Source organism: Microcaecilia unicolor, chromosome 3, assembly GCF_901765095.1.
Source record: "Microcaecilia unicolor chromosome 3, aMicUni1.1, whole genome shotgun sequence".
NCBI lineage: Eukaryota > Metazoa > Chordata > Amphibia > Gymnophiona > Siphonopidae > Microcaecilia > Microcaecilia unicolor.
The window spans coordinates 257,951,297-257,971,408 of NC_044033.1; the positions used below are offsets into that span (position 1 = coordinate 257,951,297).

Sequence of the window (20,112 nt, forward strand, 5' to 3'; positions counted from 1 at the left end):
GCTGATAACAAAGGCTGGGAAGGAAAGAAGTTATTTGATTCCTCTCTGTTCCTGTTAGGTATATAAGTCAGCGCACATGGCTCTGCTCTTTCTCTTTCTCTGCACACCCCCATCTTTAGCCACCAGAGCACCTGGCTCTGCCCCCCTTCTCCTTCAGCCCTACCCCGAGGCTCTCTTTCTCTTTTCCTCTGAACACCCCTATCCTTACTTTTCTCTCATTGATTCCCATCTAAACACACACACAGATATAGCATTGTAATATTTATCTGTACTAACTGCTGTGAGCCTATATATGCAAATACAATATACTTTCTATATATATCCAAACCCGTGTGGATTGTATATTCTTGGGAACCCACTGCCTCTACGGACTGGACCCAGGACCATAACTGGACAACGAATGCTGACATTTTGGGGGCTCCATCTCGGTTTCACAAGAGGATCTCCAGCTGGGTAAGTAATGACATTTTTTTTGCATGTTTTGATATGTACTTCTAGGCTTGTTAGGGTGGATTGAAAGTTGAATTAATTTAATGCTGTATTTGGGCTGCTCAGAAAAGACTGATGGATCTTCCAACTTTGTATTGGAAGGGGTACGAAGTGTAACAGTCCCACGTTTAATACACTACATATCTTTCTTTGGTAACCACTTAATTTTCTGTCACTTTACACTATTTCTCTATCCTGCCAGTCTCTGTCCTGGTGAAAGTCAGCCCAGCCTGACAGGAACTGACAGTTGGTATATCTAATCTTTTAACACCTGCCTTGCTTAATCCATATTCATTCTGAACTGTCTCTCCAGTCCCTCTTCTCTATAAAAGACGGCATTTCCAATTCCAAGAGGGACACAGAGCTAGTTCCATATATATATATCTATAAAGAAACTAGCTAGGCCCCGATACCAATAAAAAGTATTTTTGGCAGCCTCAAACATGGATGCTTTGGATCTTAAAGAACTGAAGGTAATTGTACAGACATATTGTAATAAGAAGGGAGGCCCATATGACGGGGAATTCCTGGAGGATTCCTGGTATAACATCCAAAAACAAATGGTACACCATTACCAAGAGTTCAAAAAGAAAGCAAATAAAAGGAAATGTCTTTTTATACAAGGCCTGTGCAGGGGGCTCATTAGTCTGAAACAGGAAAATGCAGAACTGACCACTCAGTGCACTAAGTTAAACAGGGACCTAGAGGAAGCACACGTTTGCATCTCTATGCAATGTACACAAGTTGTGCAAGCCACAAACTCCTTCTTATATGTAAATGAACAATTGGATGAGGCTAAAACAGAATTAAAACATTTAAAAAGTAAATGTGCCTCAAAGGACCAGATTAACTCTGTGCACTGGCAGGCCCCGAGTATTTCTCCCTTAGCACCTCCCGCCTATGAAACACCCTATAAGCCAGGTTTTCAATTCATAGAACCACAAAAGAACACAGAAGTGTGTGTAGTGGACTTGTGAAGTGGGGGCAAATCTAAGACTGAAAACACTGACTTAAGCACTCAGACATGCACAGATGAGGAAACCCCAGGCTTAAGCACTAACCTGAGGGACAGGGAGGATTCTGCAGACACAGAGTCCAGTACAGACCCCAGAACACCAGTAAACCTGGTACTGTATGACTCATTAAAGGTTAGTGACATTGAAAGGATAATACAGAATGTCGGCCCTATGCCTTTTAATATGAATGAATGGTGCAAATGGGCCACTGATATTCTGATTCACTGGGGCCTAGGAAAGTATAAGAGGAAAACTTCTGACTTTGACAGACTTATGCACGTTGCTTTAGGACCCCACTATTTTAAAGTAGGATCGCTCACCCACCCATACCAGTTGGTGAAAAAGGGTCTTGAGCAATTATTTCGCTGTACTCAAATGCAAGCATTTAGAACACTTGCACCCCTGCCAAATGACACACTAGAACAATTTGCATACAGATTGTGGGTGCTGGAAGCAGCCTTTTGAGACCAGGAGGGTTGGCCCAAAACAGAAGATTATGGTCAGGAACAGCATAAGGAATTTCTATTGGAAATCTAATCCCTGAGATTACTAAACATCTCCGATTGTTTGCTGCGGATCTCAAAGAAACTCCTTTTGACACTTTAATGCTCAGGATTGGATCTGTGTGGAAAACAGCCATTCCAGGTAATTACTGTGTCAGAAGCAAAGAAATGGCAAGCAGAAGGACCATCCCACAACATTGGACACTTGTGGCCGCCCCAATGTGAACAGCCGGATAGGGGGGGTCAGGATAAATTAGCATTGATTGACACAGGGGCTGGAATCAGTTTTACAAGTAGGGCTTCTCTTACTGCAGACCAGGAAAATGTGCAAACATATAAAATCCAAGGGGTCAATGACACAGTTACCAACTGTGTGGCTATCCCAGTTAAATGGGATATCCTGGTGCAGATGCACAGGGAACATGATAATGAAATTTTGGAAACCAGTGCCTCCACTATAGTGAGCACAGAAAAGGAGATAATTGGAATTGATGTCCTCAACCAGTTAAATCTGGTAGTGGATATGGCTAATCTTACATTGTGGCAACGTATTGGATCTCCAAAAATGTCTACAGTTTTGGTGCACAAAGTAATTCCCATGCATTTGGCCACACAATGCACAAAAGCAGACCAACAGTATGATCTGAGTGTAATTCCCACAGAGGTTACAGACATCCCTGGTCTGGGCACAAGCCAAACTAGAATGTGGCAGAATGTCCACAGAAATCCTGTTGGAAGGAGAGGATCCTCCGTCACTAAAGCAATATCCGGCACCTCATCAGGCAATAGAACCCGTAGCTAAGATTATGCAGGTACTGGAAGAGAGGGGCATAATTAGACCGATCTCTTCTACATGCAACTCACCAGCTTGGCCAATAGTTAAACCAGGAGGCTCCTTTAGACTGACCATAGATTTCTGCGCCCTAAATCAAGTACCAAAATCTGTGGTGCCGGTGGTAGCCTCATACCCAGTGGCATAGCTACGTGGGGCCACGGGGGCCTGGGCCCCCATAGATTTGGCCCTGGACCCCCCCTGCTGACAACCCTCTCGAACCCCCCTCCCACCACCAACCCTCCTCCTCCGTCGCATCAGATACCTTGTTTGCTGGCGGGGGTCCCCAAACCCCGCCAGCCAAAGAGACTTCTTCAGCGCCGGTCGACTCCGGCGCCTTCGTTGTGTGATCATCTGTTTCTGACGCCTTATGTCTTGCACCGTGCATGTAGCCCTGTGCAGGACTTAAGGTGTCAGAAACAGATGATCACACAACGAAGGCGCCGGAGTCGACCGGCGCTGAAGAAGACTCTTCGGCTGGCGGGGATTGGGGACCCCCACCAGCAAACAAGGTACCTGATGTGGCGGTGGGGCGGGGTTGCGGTTGCGGCGGCGGGGGGTCCAAAGTGGCAGGGGGAGGCAGCTAAATGGTGCCCCCCCAACTCAGGCTCTGGCCCCCCCCCCTCCTGACGAGGTCTGGCTACGCCCCTGCTCATACCCGGAAATGATCTCTAAATTAAACCCCAACTGTAAATGTTTTTCTGTCCTAGACATTTCAAATGGGTTTTGGAGCCTGCCCCTGGCCCCGGAATGCCAGTACAAAACAGCATTTCAGTGGCTAAATAAACAGTATGCAAGGACTGTGTTACCTCAGGGTTATAAGGATTCTCCATCCATTTTCCACAAATACATGCAGGAAGCCCTAGCCCATGTGTCTTGTAGAGACAATATAATCCAATATGTTGATGACATTCTAATTCAATCTGAAACTGAATCTGACCACTGGGCCCATGTAAGAGAGATTTTAAAAGTTCTTTTGGAAGCTGGGCTTAAAGTAAATCCAGCCAAAGCTCAGCTGTATAAACCACAGGTTTCCTTTCTAGGAGTCTCCATTGGCCAGGATGGTAAATCCATAGATTCTCGGAGAATAGATCTCATACAGAAATTACCTCTTCCTACAGATCAGAAATCCCTCCAATCATTTCTAGGGCTTACAGGGTTCTGCCGTGATTTTATGCACAACTATGCTGAAGTGTCTGCTCCACTATACTCCCTGCTTAAACGTAAAGAATATGTTTGGGAGGCAGAGCACACAGAGGCAGTGACTAAACTCAAGCAGACTTTGACTTCTGCTCCTGTCCTTGCTCCCCCAGATCACAAACAGAATTTTTTCCTACACCTAGTGGTTGGGGAGAAAAGTATAGGGGCTGCCCTAACACAGCGCTTAGGAGGGACAGACCGGCCAATTGCTTTCTTTTCCAGATTCTCACTTCTCCAGAACTTAAAATGGGAACCTGTGAAAAACATGTTCTGGCTGCATATGCTGCTATGCAAAAGTTTACATATATTATTGGTGCTCAAACCACTTACATATATGTAGCCACCACACCCCCCTTAAATTCATTGTGGATACAGTTACCATATTTTGTCCTCTGAAAAAGAGGACACATGTCATGCCCCTGTCCCGCCCACACCCCACGCCTTTCGCATCCTCACCCCGCCCCTTTCTCACCCTCACCCCACCCCCGTCACATATTCCCCTCCCCTCAGGTCACATATTCCCCTCCCCTGCCCCCCGTCACCTCCCTTCCCCTCCCCCAGGGTCACATATTCACCTCCCCTCCCCTCCCCTTACTTACTATCTACTGCCCTGGTGGTCTAGTGACCTCTTCGGGACAGGAAGGAGCCCCCTCTTTCCTGCCCGGAGCTCTGTCCTTGCCCTGCTTCCTGTTGCTGTGACGGTCTTGGGATTCAAAATGGCCGCCGAGAGTTGAAGTCTCACGAGGCTGCTTCAACTCTCAGCGGCCATTTTGAATCCCAAGACCATCACAACAACAGGATGCAGGGCAAGGGCAGCACTCCGGGCAGGAAAGAGGGGGCTCTTTCCTGCTCTGAAGAGGTCACTAGACCACCAGGGCAGTAGATAGTAGGTAAGGGAAGGCCGGAAGGGGAGGCTAGGATAGGCCCGCTCGCCCGCCCGCCCGTTTGTCCAGAAATCCAGACAAACGGGCGGGCTGGCTAAACCCGTCCGGACATGTCCTCAAAAAAAGGACATGTCCGGGAAAATCCGGACATACGGTGGAGGACAAGTTGGCTTGTAGTAGAATTAGGACGGAGAGAATAGTCCATTGGACCCTGATGTTGCAGGCACAGATTGTGAAGTTTGAATTAATAAAAGAGCCTAAAGTGCAGGTTGCAGGGATCCTACTGGAGGGACATCCTCATGACTGTCAGTCTTCACCAAGTACCCCCAATCATTTGATATTTAAAGAACTGGTACTGGACAGAATATCCCCTTTTCTTCCTACAGTATATATTGATGGCAGTAGCCAATGTGAGGGAGGAAGGAGACTAGCAGGTTTTACAATTGTACAACTGGGCCCAGATAACCAAGTAATTCTGCAGAGGCAGTACTCCTGTGGGTCAGCCTCGGCACAATACTGTGAACTGGCTGCCTTTGTGGCCTGTTTGCAGCAATATCAAGACTCCCACCCTGAAATACAGATAATTTTAGATTCAGATTATGTATTCAGAAGTGCCATTGCATTGCTGACATGGTGGTTAAGCCACAACTTTAAATCCACAGATGGGTCCATTGTAAAAAATTCAGCACTATGGGCTATGGCCCAAGAACTACGTGTATTCTATATAGAAAAGAGAGTTTGAAACCACAATTTTGTAGATGTCTCACTATGTAATTACAGGATTAAACCTCCATAATCCTTGATTTATAGGTTGTTTTTTTTTTTTATTTGTACCCCGCGCTTTCCCACTCATGACAGGCTCAATGCGGCTTAGGTACTTATTTGTACCTGGGGCAGTGGAGGGTTAAGTGACTTGCCCAGAGTCACAAGGAGCTGCCTGTGCCTGCAGTGGGAATTGAACCCAGTTCTCCAGGACCAAAGTCCACCACCCTAACCACTAGGCCACTCCTCCACTTAGTTAAGCAACAAAGGACCTCAAACCCCCTATAGGGAAAATACTGCACAGTATTACACAATCCCCTATATAAATCAGGAGTAGGGTATTATCATGGGTCCTAGTGAAAGGAAACAGAGAGAAAAAAATAACAAACGTAAAAAACATATATAAATGAGAAAAATGAGTGATCTAAAAAACTCTCTCTTTCCTTCACTAAAAAGTTTAATAATTAACCAAGTGAAACATACAACTACAAAACCACGTAGTACCGGGAAGACCCCAGACACCCACGATTTAACCTATGCTAACACTGGATACCCTCCGTAATACTCAGGAGCCTCAATCTTAGATTTCCCTCCTCGGGTCTGTAACCCACAGCAGAGCTGTTCTACTTAAAAGGATCGTAACAATTTTATTACTCCCACAAACAAGTCATGCAATGATGAAAAAATGGTGCAAAATTAAGAGATTCAAAAAAATATAGAAAATATTGTTCACTTATCCTTTGATACTTGGCTCCAAGCTGTGTTGTTCTTAAATGTCAGACTGTTCAGTCTGGCACCAGACCCTGACACCATCCAACTGCAGCGTCCTATGTAAGTTACACTGCTCGCTGTGTAATCAGGAAGATCATCCAGCTGTAGAACCGTAGTTCTTTTTTTTTTTTAATTCTTTATTTATTTATTCAATTTTCAATTACATTCCAAAAATAAACTTTGTCAAGAAATATATAAAAGGTTCAAAAGAAATATACATCATCATTATGGTTATATCCATAAGATAACAAAATTAATTCCTTTATACTTAGTCCTCAAAAGTGGGAGGCTGACTTACATAAACCTTATAAAGAGGATAAGGCAACTTTTAAAGAAACATATATTAAGAAAGTAAAGCGTTGAGTATGTTACATCTTCCTATTTCAAAGTCCAAGCGTTAGATATCTATGGGGGTTTTGGAGCCCTTGCAATTAAGAAAGATCTGAGTTGAATTGGGTCAAAAAAGTGGTATGTCTTATTTTCAAAGAATTTCACACATTTACATGGTTATCAATAGAAAAAAGAAAATAAGATGATACCTTTTTTTATTGGACATAACTTAATACATTTCTTGATTAGCTTTCGAAGGTTGCCCTTCTTCCTCAGATCGGAAATAACTTGTCTGGAATGTTTTTACGTTTGGGGAGCGTGCCAGGTGCCCTTGACCTGGATTGGCCACTGTCGGTGACAGGATGCTGGGCTAGATGGACCTTTGGTCTTTCCCAGTATGGCACTACTTATGTATGTACTTATGACAGTGTACATAAGTGAAAACATTCAAGCATTACTATGACAGTCTGACAGGGTGGGAGGATGGGGGTGGGTCGGAGGTATGCATGGGGACATCAAAGCATATCATTGATATTCTAACAGGATGGGTGTGGATAGGTGAGGGGAGGGTGATCAACAGAGACATACAGCTTTATGGTTTATAATGGGCTAGGAACCCCAGATCCTTGTTAAGTCCTTTCTGTTGGGTGTTAAAATATTCAATCATTCTGACTTCAAAGGTCTTACGTTCTTGTATGGTTTAAAGTTACCTTTCAGGATTCTCACTGTGAAGTCACTGGTACAGTGTCCTGGTCCTGTAAAATGTTGACCAACAGGCGTGGGAACCCTGCTGGCACCAGTATTGTTCATATGATGTCTATGTAAATTGAATCTTGTCTTAAGCATCTGGCCTGTTTCTCCAATATAGCATCCTTCATTACATTTTTTACACTGAATGATATATACCACATTGGAAGATGAGCAAGTGAAAGATCCCTTTATGTTGAATATCTTTCCTTTGTGGATGACTTTGGGGTCCTGTGAAATATTTTGGCATAGTTTGCAACTGGATAAATTACAGGGAAGTGTGCCCTTCTGTTCCTTTTCAGTCTGTGATGGAATGCTTGAATGTTTTCACTTATATACACTGTCAGCTAGCACATTTGCTTATTTCCGATCTGAGGAAGAAGGGCAACCTTCGAAAGCTAATCAAGAAATGTATTAAGTTATGTCCAATAAAAAAGGTATCATCTTATTTTCTTTTTTCTATTGATAACCTTAAGAGTGGACTAACACGGCTACCACACTCCTCTACTTATACATTTACATGGAAATCTCAGTTGGAGTTTAGCCCCCAATTGTATTGTCTCTTGTCTCAAAAGTAGAAATTTCTTCCTCCTTTCTTGCGTAGTTCTGGATACATCCGGAAATATCTGCATTTTCTCCCCCATAAAAGTTACTGATATCTGTCTTAAATTTTGTCTCAATAATGCCTCTTTATCCACAAGGAAAACAAAAGACACCAATAATGTAGATCTAAATTCAATATCTTCTTGTGACTGTTCCAAAAGAGCAGAAACATCCAGATTTTCAGAAGCTTGAGTTGAAGGTAATTGGTCTTTTGTTTTTAAACCACGATTAGGCAGTAAATACAATTTTTGTATTTGGGGGAAGTTAATTTCAGGATTTAAAGACTTCTTTAAGAAACGTATTAAATAAATCTCTCAATGGGGTATATTTAAGAAAAGGAAAGTTTAAAACTCTCAAATTTAAATTTCTTGCCCCATTCTCTAAATTTTCAATTTTTCTATGTACCAGATCTGCATTCTGGAGAAGTCTATTTTCCTGTTCTTTTAATTGAGTTACAGAAAGTTCCACATTTTTTAAGTTTGTCCTTTGTGAGGCTAATTCAGTTTGAAAAGAATCAATTTTGAGAGCGTGTGCATTCGAAGTCATCACAAAATTAAGGCATACCTTGTGCAGTGATTCCACTGCCCCCCAGAGAGATTCCAGCGTTACCGTAGATGGTTTCTCGAAAGGCAGGAGTTGTATCTCTGGGACTGGCCGTGCTACAGCCATTTGCTGCTCAGCAGATTGTGGCTCCAGGATATTTCCACTGCTGCCTTTGGGAGTGGAAGTCAGGCTCGATTCTTCTGGAGTACTCTCCATTTGTGGCACTACCAAACTGCCGGGGAAATTCTCCTCTCCTCGCTGCACAGCCTCACTCTCTGGCTGTTGGGCGGGACTTCCTCTGGCGTTGTTTCCCGCCTCGCGAGCCTGACACGGACTTCGGGGGCTGAGTGAAACTTCACTCTCCAAGCCTGTGCTCCTCTCGGCCTCAGGCAGTGGAATGCCCTGTGGTGTAACAGCGATCGTGAAGTCCGTAATCGGAGGTAGACTTTGATTGGGGTCCGTCGAGGGTAAGGAGAAACCTCCTCTGACTTTCCCCTTTCTCTTAGGCATAATAATTGAAAAAGAAGGTTAAACTACATAAGATTTGTACAACCATAGTTCTTGAAACCATCCGTGTCACCCTTCTTCTTGACACCATCTGAGTCACCCCTCAACAAGTGCGCCTCGTTTCGCCTATTGATTGGCAGCTTCAGGAAGGGCACCACATATAGTCCACAACCGGACTTAAGACAGTACCACAACAGACACAATCATGATTACTAGTTTCACAAAGATGGCGTAAGTGGATTGGACAACGCCAAGGCTTTTAAACCCAGCCACATCCTTGACGTATACTGTAAGCCAGTCCCGTGGTTTGCCTGTACCAATGCTATCGATTCAATTCCATCTATGGGAGTGGCTAATGCACATATTCCTGTACTTTTTGGGAAGTGGCTAAGGCAGTATTACGAGGAGACGTTATAGCATATACTTCGTTTAAGAGGAAGGTGAGAGATCGAGAAATCCTAAGGCTGGAAAAACAACTGATTAAGGAGCGGATTCAATATGGGAAGTCTCCCTCAGGGGATAGGTGTAGCTCACTGGTGGCGTAACTCACTGGTGGCGTTGCAGACCACATTGGGGGAATTGCTCCACGATCGGGTGGTTAAATCAATACAGTACTACAAATTTCAATTATATCGCCATGGTAACAAAGCTGGAAAACTGTTGGCGAGATTGGTCAAAGGAGCAAGAGGTTCCTCTAGTATATCTCAAATAGATCAGGGGGATGGGGTACTGGTGAGGGAGATTGCAGAGGTGTTTTTGAGCTATTATAAACATTTGTATGCCCGGCCAGAGGGGGAAGACTATGGGAGGGGTGATGTATTTCTAAATAGCTTAGACTTTTCACGGACCATTGGAGGCGGATCGCAATACGCTGGGTGAACCAATAACGGAAGAAGAGGTGTCATTGGCCATTCAACAAAGTACTATATGTAAGTCCCCAGGTCCGGATGGCCTGTGAGTTGATGTTTATAAGCTCTTATCTTCTTCCATTGTGCCTCTGTTACAGTCGGTGTTCATGCAATTTGTCCAGGATGGGACTTTACCCAGATCTCTTCAGTTAGCCCAGATCATTTTGTTGTTGAGAGCCAGGAAGGACCCTACCAGCCGTCTTCGTATAGGCTGATATCATTGTTGAATGTAGAAGCTAAGCTTTCACTAAGGTTTTGGCAAACAGACTGGCCCGGGTGCTGCCTTCTGTATAGACGAGCCACAGGCAGGGGTTTGTACGGGGCGACAATTACCTAAAAATATGAGGATTCTCATTTCTCTGGAACAGGTAGAGCGGTTAAAGGTGCATCCTACTAGTTAGTTTCGACGCTGAAAAGGCTTTCGACCGCGTGGATTGGGGGTTCTTATTTGATACACTGCTTCATTACGGCGTGGGGAGTTTTTCTTGAAAGCAGTACAGACTTTGTATAACTCGCCTGGGCGGTGATGAGATTAAATGGGATTGTTCTCGTCCTCCTTTGAGATTAGCAGGGGCACAAGACAGGGTTGTCACCCTGTCTCCATTACACTTTGTACTATCAGTAGACCCTTTGGTTAGGGATATAGTGGGCAATCCTGAGATAAAAGGGGTACAAGTGGGGAAACAAGAATTTAAGATATCAGTTTTTGCAGATGATTTATTAATCCATTTACTGAACCTCAGAAATAATTGGCAACACCTGATGGAGAGCTTTAGGGAGTATGGTGAATTCTCTGGTTTTAAGCTCAATGTTGATAAATCTTTGGCTATTCCAACCTTTGCGTCAGTGCAATGAAATTGGATAGGTCCTATTTCTGTTAAGATGGGAGGCCTCTTCCTTCAGATATCTAGGAATTAGACTATGCACTAGAACTGCCTCGTTATACATGTGTAATGTGGAAGGGCTGATGGACTCCACGAGAGACTGGTTGTCGAAGTGGATGCATTTGCCAATATCATATCACGGCAGAATACAGCTGTTCAATTTGGTGTTATTCCCTAGGTGGCTTACACACTCCAAATATTGCCGATTCGGTTGTTGAAGCGGGACTTACAACTATAAGGAAGCTATTGTCCAGATTTTGCTGGGCAGGGAAGAAACAAAAAATGGCTTTTAAATATCTTATAGGTTCCTGGAGGTATGGGGCTATCTAATTTGCAAGTGTATAATCAAGCTTGTTATTACGGCATCTCAGAGACTGGTTCCTAGACGAACAAGGCTTTCACCCCCCATAGGGTTTGAAACAAATTGGCATGTTAATTATTTGTTGCAAGAAACAGGAAGGGTGTTACCAGGGGGGCTACGGCACAGTATAATCCTGAAGTGGATGCAAGAGGTGTGGAGATATTTGGTTCCTTTGTTGGGGGGGGGGGGGACCCCGGAACTTCAGATCAGATACCTATTTGGGGTAAACAGGCAATTTTCTCCAGGACAGGATAATGTTAGTTTTAGGAGATGGGCCGAGCAGGGGTTGACTCTTTCACAACACGTGATGGACGATGAGGGTAGACTACTCAGTTGGGCGCAAATGCAGACTAAGAGGGGTGGGAACAAGGGATTTGTTAGCATATTTACAATTACAGCACTATTATAAGCCCCTAGATAGAGGGGGATTAGCTTTTACATTAGGTAAACATTTAGAGGAATTCTTTGGGCAGTTTAGAGAGGGGGGCCTGTCTGTCTCTTTGATATATAAGGAGTTACAACGACGGGTGGTGGATGGATCTCACGCGACACTCCTGGAGAGGTGGAATTGGGATTTGGGGGAGCCTACTGCTGTGTCAGAGTTTATGACCTTGATTATGAGGATTCCGGAAATCTCCATAAGTGCAAAGCTGAGAAAGTGCCAGTATCGGGTTATTACATAGAGCATATTTATACAGAAACAGATGTTCGGGTTGGGGGAGTGGAGACACCGATATGCCCAAAGTGTAGGCAAATACTAATTCTTTTTCCATGCTTTCTGGGAATGCCCCACGGTTGAAATTATTCTGGGCTGCAATTTTAAGCTATGTGGGGGGATTATGGGGCTGCTCTTTGCCGATGACACCTGCAGGATTCCACCTAGATAAATATGAAAACTTTGGAGTTCGTAAGTGAGAGATGGCACTTTTATATGGAAAGCGATAGTCTTGGGGAAGAGAATTATACTGGGTGAATGGATAGGAGATGGGAAGCCGTCCTTTTGGGCATGCTTTGATGCTGCAGGAAAGGAGAGGGACGTGTGGCTCTGCAAAACAAAAGAAGCAGTTCTTAGCAGTCTGGGATACATATCTTCAATCCCTTCCACATAGGGCAAGAAGTCTGATTCTGAATAATATGTAGTTACTAATTCCATTGATGATGGAAATGGGTATTGACAGGTAGGTGTCTGGCTAGGGGCTTCTTACCTGCTGCACACGCTGGACCCATGGGGGTTGTTTTTTGTTTCTTCCGTTTTCTTTCTCACAAATTTAAAATTTTGGATACGGGAAGGAGAAGGGGTGGGGGGTGGGGATATACACGGATAGGCTTAAGAGACTTCTCACCCATCACCCTGGGGGCTCATCAGAACCCAGACCTTAAGGGGCACAGATGGGGGTGGGGGGGGGGAGATAGTAACAGGGAGAGAGGAGAAACTAACGGAGGGCATAGATATATCATTAAGAAGCTTTTGGTCATTCCTTTTCCCGGAGTTAGCGATCAATTTAAGTGAGACTATAGTATCACTATAAGTTCAGGTTGAGAGGGTTGACAGTAGAACTGGGGAAGGGGGGGGATGGGTGGTTAGGGGAGAAAAAGTTATAAAGAGTTTGGATACTGATTAGCATTATGATGTTAATATGCAACATGGTTTGTTCATGAAATGTACGCAGTGAATTGTACTGAACATGTTTATTATGTTGAAGTATCAATAAAAATCGTTTAAACATAAATAAACATGCTGTAAAGTACAGCTCATTGTCCTTCTACTCTAAATCCAAACAATCCCTGCTGGGAAACAAGAATGTTCAAAAAGAAATAGCTCTCCTATCTGTACAAGAAACTCTCCAGCCCTGTTTCTCATTTTATTTCAAAGTTCAAACAGTAATGAATGCTATGCCAAGCTTTTAGCCCTGTCATAATTCTCCAAGGCTCTCAGCAAGGCTAGGCGACAACGGGGCAGCAAAGATCCATCCATGAACCAGGACAAAAAAAAGAGTTAGACTTTACATTATACACTTTCTCTAATAAACAAAATACTGGTGCACACAATTTGAAATACACTATCCATTTCCTACTGTCAATAAAATTAATTGAAAATTAAAAATTAACTTCTCTCTTCAAAATCCAAACAAAAAAACACAGCAACATTCACAGCAGCCGGCTCCAAACTCACTCACATGACACTTTCAAGTATACCTGATTTAAAACACCCAAACAGGCAATAGTGACATAGGACCACTGTGCATACAAACCTGCACTGGCGACGTCCCAGAGATCCTGCGACTGAATCTGGCAACGATCACCAAATGGCAGGTTTTCTTTTATCCAGAAATCCTGCAGCTGAATTTGGATAAACTTCTTTTAAACTAACATGTATCAGGAAACCCTGCAGCGTGAATCTAGACACTATCACGTTTCTTTTCAACAAATTATACCTGGAATCTCCGGACTGAACCAAGTCCACTCTTTTTTTTTTACTTTGTATTTTCTCTTTCTTGGTTTACGTCAGGGACATCATGTGTTTTTAGGCTGCTTGTAACCCCTCCCAAATGAGTATAAACCAGCCATTCTCAACTGGAAGGAGTAAAAGAACCAAAACTGCAAGATAATGAGAAAGGCAATTCTTTTTTATTATTTACCAAGAGTAATTTACATTACAAATGCTAGTTTCTCATGGGGGGTGGGGGTGCAGGGGACCCAACATGAGGTCTACCTCTGCTTCCTCCCCCCAACGTAATGCTCTGAATACAGCTGTTTTTATACCTTTTGTGTTAAGCAGGCTTTAGCACATCCTCCTGAGAAATCATTCTGTCTTCTATTCACACCATCTATCCATCACTAAATCTCACATTCTTCTGTTCATCCATAATTGCACCTTTCCCAGCCCGTTTACACATAGGAATGTCTTATCAGATCATAAGTTCCTGGGCCTCACGATTATGGCCTTTGCCTCTTTGACTCCGCTCTAGGGTGGACAACTAAGTTTATAGTGTTTAATTAGGTGCTAGCAGACCAGGAGCTCTGATTCAGTAAAGAGGTCAACTAAGAGACAGGCCTGTCAGCCTATATGCTCTGTTGAGCCTTAGCGTTTACCAGGTCTTAATCATGGTTCATATTTCATATTCATAACTAGCACTATAGAAATACATTCAATGTGGTCTTCCACTGTGGCAGGGATGGTGGAAGACTGCAAACGGAAGTGGCGCCGGCTGAGGCCTGATGTCAGGAGGAAGGCTGTGCCAACTAAAGACAGTGATGGACAGATCCTAACTCTCCCTCTTCTCTCTAAGTTCCCCCAATGTATCTATCATACATGAACCTTATTCTACCACAATATCACCTTGTATTTGTTCATACCGGAACTGGCAAACGCCGTTATGGTACTATGTAAGCCACATTGAGCCTGCAAATAGGTGGGAAAATGTGGGATACAAATGTAATAAATAAATCTGCTCAGTAACAAACAGTTGGGATGTCATGACAACAGGGGGTCTTGTCAGTTTGTTTGTAACAAGACAGTTGGTTGGGATGTCATGGCAATGGTCTTATCAGTTTATGGTCAGCCAGAAATCCGTCTTGCCACTATCAGTGGAAACTCACAGGAACACAAACAGAAATAAGCAGACCCAAAAGAAAAGGCCAGAAAATTCCAGAACAGCTGGAAAATACTTTTTTTTTACTTTCCAAATTTGTACTTTGCTGCTAAGTAGAAAAGTACAGCTTAAATGTAACTCATACATGTAAAAAGTATTTAAAAAATGTAACTCATTACAAGTGAAAGTACTGCCAATTGTACTTAAGTACTGTAACAAAGTACAAGTACTTCATTACTACTCATCTCTGGAGAGGAGAGTGTGTTGAGGGGGGGTTATGGCTTAAGAATGTATGCTTATGTATGGGAAGGTGTATGCAGTGTGGAATTTTGGTGGACAAAAAAAAAATTCCTACTTCTTGACCATGAAATCAGTCAGAGGCTTTAGAATATTGACAGGGAAGAGAAAAAAACAAATAGTTTCATTCACTAGTTGCTTCAAGTTGGCTCTTTCATACACAAAACCTCCCTCCTATGGACAGTACACTCAACCATGCACATAAGCAGTATGCACCCATATACATATCGTTCCATATATCCCAAAACTTCCCAAGCCACACCCATCCCTATGCCCAATCTAATCAAGCCACATCTACCCCCAAACATCCTCTCACATACACACATACGAAATCTGTCTTAAGTCACACTCACATGCTCATACATATCCTTTCATTACTACCCATAAACATCTAAAGCCACATACAACTTATCATAACCATATTCACAAATATAGACATATCTCTATACACACATTCGAAAACTTGGCTGTACACATTTTAAAATCTGGGATTCATTTTCCATTTTTTTTCAGCAAACCAAATTTTACTAAGCCCTAACGCAGGCTTAGGATGCGCTGAAGCATCTTGCAAATGATTCTTCTGTTTCCACTTGCTAAGTGCATATTATTTATTTTTTGAAGGGGTGTGTCATCGGCAGAGAGTGGGCGTAGATGCATCAGCCAGTTAGTGCATGCCAATATGCGTAATGTTTCCATAATATGGGAGCCCTTAGCGCCTCCTAAAGAGGTGGTAAGTGCTCCTGTGTTATTGTTTTAAAGTTGTTGCATGGTAATACAAACAGTGCATGGACTGACCCCCACCTCCCAGAAAAATGGCTATTTTAAAGATGCTCTAGAAATGAACTTAGCACATGGTAAAGTCTCATATTAGGATGTGTAAAGCCCATTTCTTAACATACCTTAGTTAAAAGGGTCTCTTGGTGACTCTCTAAAAAAAGGATAGACAATTTAAACCAAGGCAGACAAGGACACTACAGCTGTGATGTAGACATTTTGTAGTGGTAAAAGAAAAGTCCATAAGGTCATATGATAGTTCAAAGCAATTGATTCTGAAGTTTTTTGGTCATTAATGAAAATAAAAGATGCCCTTATAGTCAGGAGGGATTTTATCATCTTTATTATAAACAGCCTAACTCATACAAAACTTTAAAATCTTTCCAGCTGTTGAACATGCACATTGATACTGGCTGAATTAACATAATAAAAAGCTAATACAACATAAAAACCTAGTTGAAAAATAAAAGTTCAGTTACAGACATATATTTTTTAAAGGCATAAAGTTTGCTGCTTTGATATTTACATACATATGGTAACAATAACATAAACTAAACAAATCTTGGTAACATTTACAAGAAGCATTTTAAACCTTTATCAGAAATGTTCTGTAAATACACAATATAAATATAAAACCCCTTTTATTGGGACAGTAGCAATAGAGAGGTATATACAGGACATACATGGATAAACATTCAGTTCATTTTTGAGCTGTTCAATATTTTGACTTTTTTTCTGGGTTCAATTCAAACTTTCTCAAGTCTAAAAGTGTTTTAATGTACAGAAATTGATTCTATGTCTATTAACTAATATTGTAGGTTAATATGCTTTAAATCAATTTTGCATGTACCGTTTTGAATGCAGAAAATTAGCGAACCAAATGCATGCTAACCAATGCACATCCCTAACCTTTAAGGAAGCATAAAATGTATGTTTGCTTTTAATTGTTTTTCCTTTTTTATTTTGCAACAAATGCAGGCAATAATGGGGTCAATATTCAAAGCAATTTAACTGGCCAGAAATGGCTCCTGGTTGATTAAATTCCTTGTTCGGGGCTAAATGGTTATATTTCAGTGGCACTGTCCAGTTAACAACCACTGAAATGTCTGGTTAGTGCCCAACTCGAAACTGGCTATTTGCGTGCGTGTGTGGGTGGGGGGGTGGGGGGTGGGTTGGAGCCAACCCCTGGCTGATTAAGTGCCGATATTCAGCACATAACCAGCCAACGTAACTACATAAATATAGGACCGCATAAAAGTCAGTCTTATCTTTATGTGGTTTACCATAGCTGATTAAGGGCTGAATATTGTATTTAATGGGCTGTATTTTTGCCAGCTCCATATACTCAGAAATTCAATGCCAAACCCTGGACATGGCTCAGCATTGAAATTCCATGGACAACATCAGCGGTGGTCAGTAAAATGCTTATCACCACCGGCTGAATATCAGGCTCTATATTTTTTACACTCAGATGCCTTGCTTTTCAATGGTACGAGTACACATACACATGCAAGTGCTAGTATTCTAGATGTGCATGCAAGAGGCATGTAATTGCCATTGCCTAGATTGTAGTATTGCCCTTCACCCACATTTATGTGTCCCCTACAAGCACATCTAGAATATTAGTACTTACAAATATATGTGTACACGGGTTCCATTACAGAACGGGCTCTTACTGTGTGGACTCAGAGCTCCCAAAATGATTTACTTCAGTAGTTTCCAGCTCTCCACACTTCAAGAGTTATGCAAACTACAGCAGCAACATTGCACCACAGTGGACAATTAATTTAATTGTAAATTAAACAGAACAGATTGCAAACATTTGTTCACAATAGAAAAGCTCGTATGACAAGCATGATTCTAGTCTAAGACTGAGATCAAAGCTGTGGCTGCAACATAAAAATGTAGATGTTTTCTCTGCCTAGCTTAGGGGCCCTTTACTAATGCACTACCACAGGGCACACTCAGGCAATAAAATCAAGTGTGCCCTTTATTATGCATAGGGACAACAGGACTTAGCGTAATGTGTAAAGGTTCTAGAAACTGGACAAACTGATTAACACATGAGTCTGTGAAATCATTCAAATGCAGATTCAAGTTTCTTATCAAGAGAAAATTTATAAACAAAGTTCAGAGTAAATAATCTCATATAGTTTAGACTGAATTGAGCCTAACTACTTGGTGGCCGTACACAACATACCTATTGAACAGGAGCAGGCGCTTTCTGTATATTGACATACATCATTTCTAAAGCTGGTAACAACCTATTAATCTAATAGAAAGAAAATCTTCTATTCCTAGGGCAATTAATTGCCTTATAACCGATGGGACAAGTCAGGAATCCAGGTTTTGGTTATAAAAGTTAAGCCTATTTGGGATTCATTTATCATATTAGTAATCAACTTCAATTTGTTGATAACACAATCTGGCATTGAAATATAAACACTGTATTGGGAAACAATCTTTCAAATATCCTTTTTTGCTTCATTAAGGAATATATACTAAATACTCAGATGATTGTTTTGCGATTTTCATGTTTGTATTATTATGCTCTGATTATTAATGACTTCAGGAATCTGCAAAGACTAAGTCTGACAATCTATCAAATGACTAGCATTTCTCTAACCTGATAATCTGTGTTGTCTCAGTGCATTTGATTAGACGCTGAAAAAATTATCGTTGCTATTGACCACAACAATATATCCGGGTTCCTTCCCCCCTCCCAGTCCCAACCCAATAAGTAATATCATCCACAGCATGTTCAACACTATTGGGAAACAAATAAATAAAATTCCAACCTAATTTACTTAGGTACATTCCAGTCGTATAAAGGTCGTACAAAGGGGAGTGCCCTGCCCCTTTGGCACGATGCCTCAAGAGCTGGCATCGTTTAAAAGACTACAGGTTGCTATCAGATCGCGGACAGCTCTTCCACAGTAGTCAAAGTCTCAGCAGTGGCATTGTCCCTTTCTGTCTTTCGATGGACTATACTGATTCAGTCTCATGCTGACTACTTAACATTTAGGTGCAGCTCTTCACCTATTAAGCCCAGGGAATAGTCTTAACTTTAAAAAATCTAGTAGCTGCTTGGGAGAAGAGAGAGAGGGGCAGTCAAATCAGTGCAAATCAAACTGGGGTTCTTGCTACGGCTGGAGAAAAGAAAACTGGAGCTGGAGGGGCAGGGTGCTAAATAGTTGAGAGTGCTTATGGTTTTGATGGGAGGGAACAGGGAGAGAGAAAGCTGGCATGAGGCTAAGAAAACTATCAGTGAATTTTCGAAAGAGAAGGGCGTTCATCTTCCAACACAAATCGGGAGATGTGCGTCCTTCTCCGCAAGGTTGTCCAAATCGCATAATCGAAAGCCGATTTTGGGCGTCCTCACCGCTTTCCATCGCGGGGACGACCAAAGTTCATGGAGGGGGGGGGGGGGTGTGTCTGCAGGGTACGAAGGCGGGACTGGGGCGTGAATAGGAGATGGGCGTCCTCAGCCAATAATGGAAAAAAGAAGGGCGTCCCTGACGAGCACTTGGACGACTTTACTTGGTCCATTTTTTTTCACGACCAAGCATCAAAAAGGTGCCTGAACTGACCAGATGATCACCGGAGGGAATCAGGGATGACCTCCCCTTACTCCCCCAGTGGTCACTAACCCCCTTCCACCATAAAAAGTTTAAAAAATAATTTTTTGCCAGCCTCCAATGCCATATTCAGGTCCATCACAGCAGTATACAGGTACCTGGAGCAGTTGCAGTGGGTGCAGTGTACTCCAGGCAGGCAGAGACCCAGGCCCATCCCCCCCACCAGTTACACTTGTGGTGGTAAATGGGAGCCCTCCAAAACCCACCACAAACCACTGTAACCCACATCTAGGTGCCCCCCTTCATCCCTAAGGGCTATGTAGTGGTGTACAGTTGTGGGGACTGGTTTGGGGTGGTGATGGGTGGACTCAGCACACAAGGTAAGGGAGCTATGCACCTGGGAGCAAGTTGTGAAGTCCACTGCAGTGCCCCTAGGGTGCCCAGGTTGGTGCCTGGCATGTCAGGGGGACCAGTACACTACGAAGGCTGCTCCTCCCATAACTAAATGGCTTGATTTGGTTGTATTGAGA

At 42.8% G+C, this 20,112-nt stretch overlaps 1 long non-coding RNA gene across 1 annotated transcript; it reads right to left on the minus strand.

Moving 5' to 3' along the window:
- Positions 1-16,324: 16,324 nt before the first annotated feature.
- On the minus strand, positions 16,325-19,329 carry LOC115466645. Its single transcript, XR_003941572.1, has 2 exons — positions 18,327-19,329; positions 16,325-17,479 (listed from the first exon to the last, which is right to left on the minus strand). It is a non-coding gene; the product is annotated as an uncharacterized LOC115466645 (long non-coding RNA).
- Between the last annotated feature and the right edge of the window lie 783 nt (positions 19,330-20,112).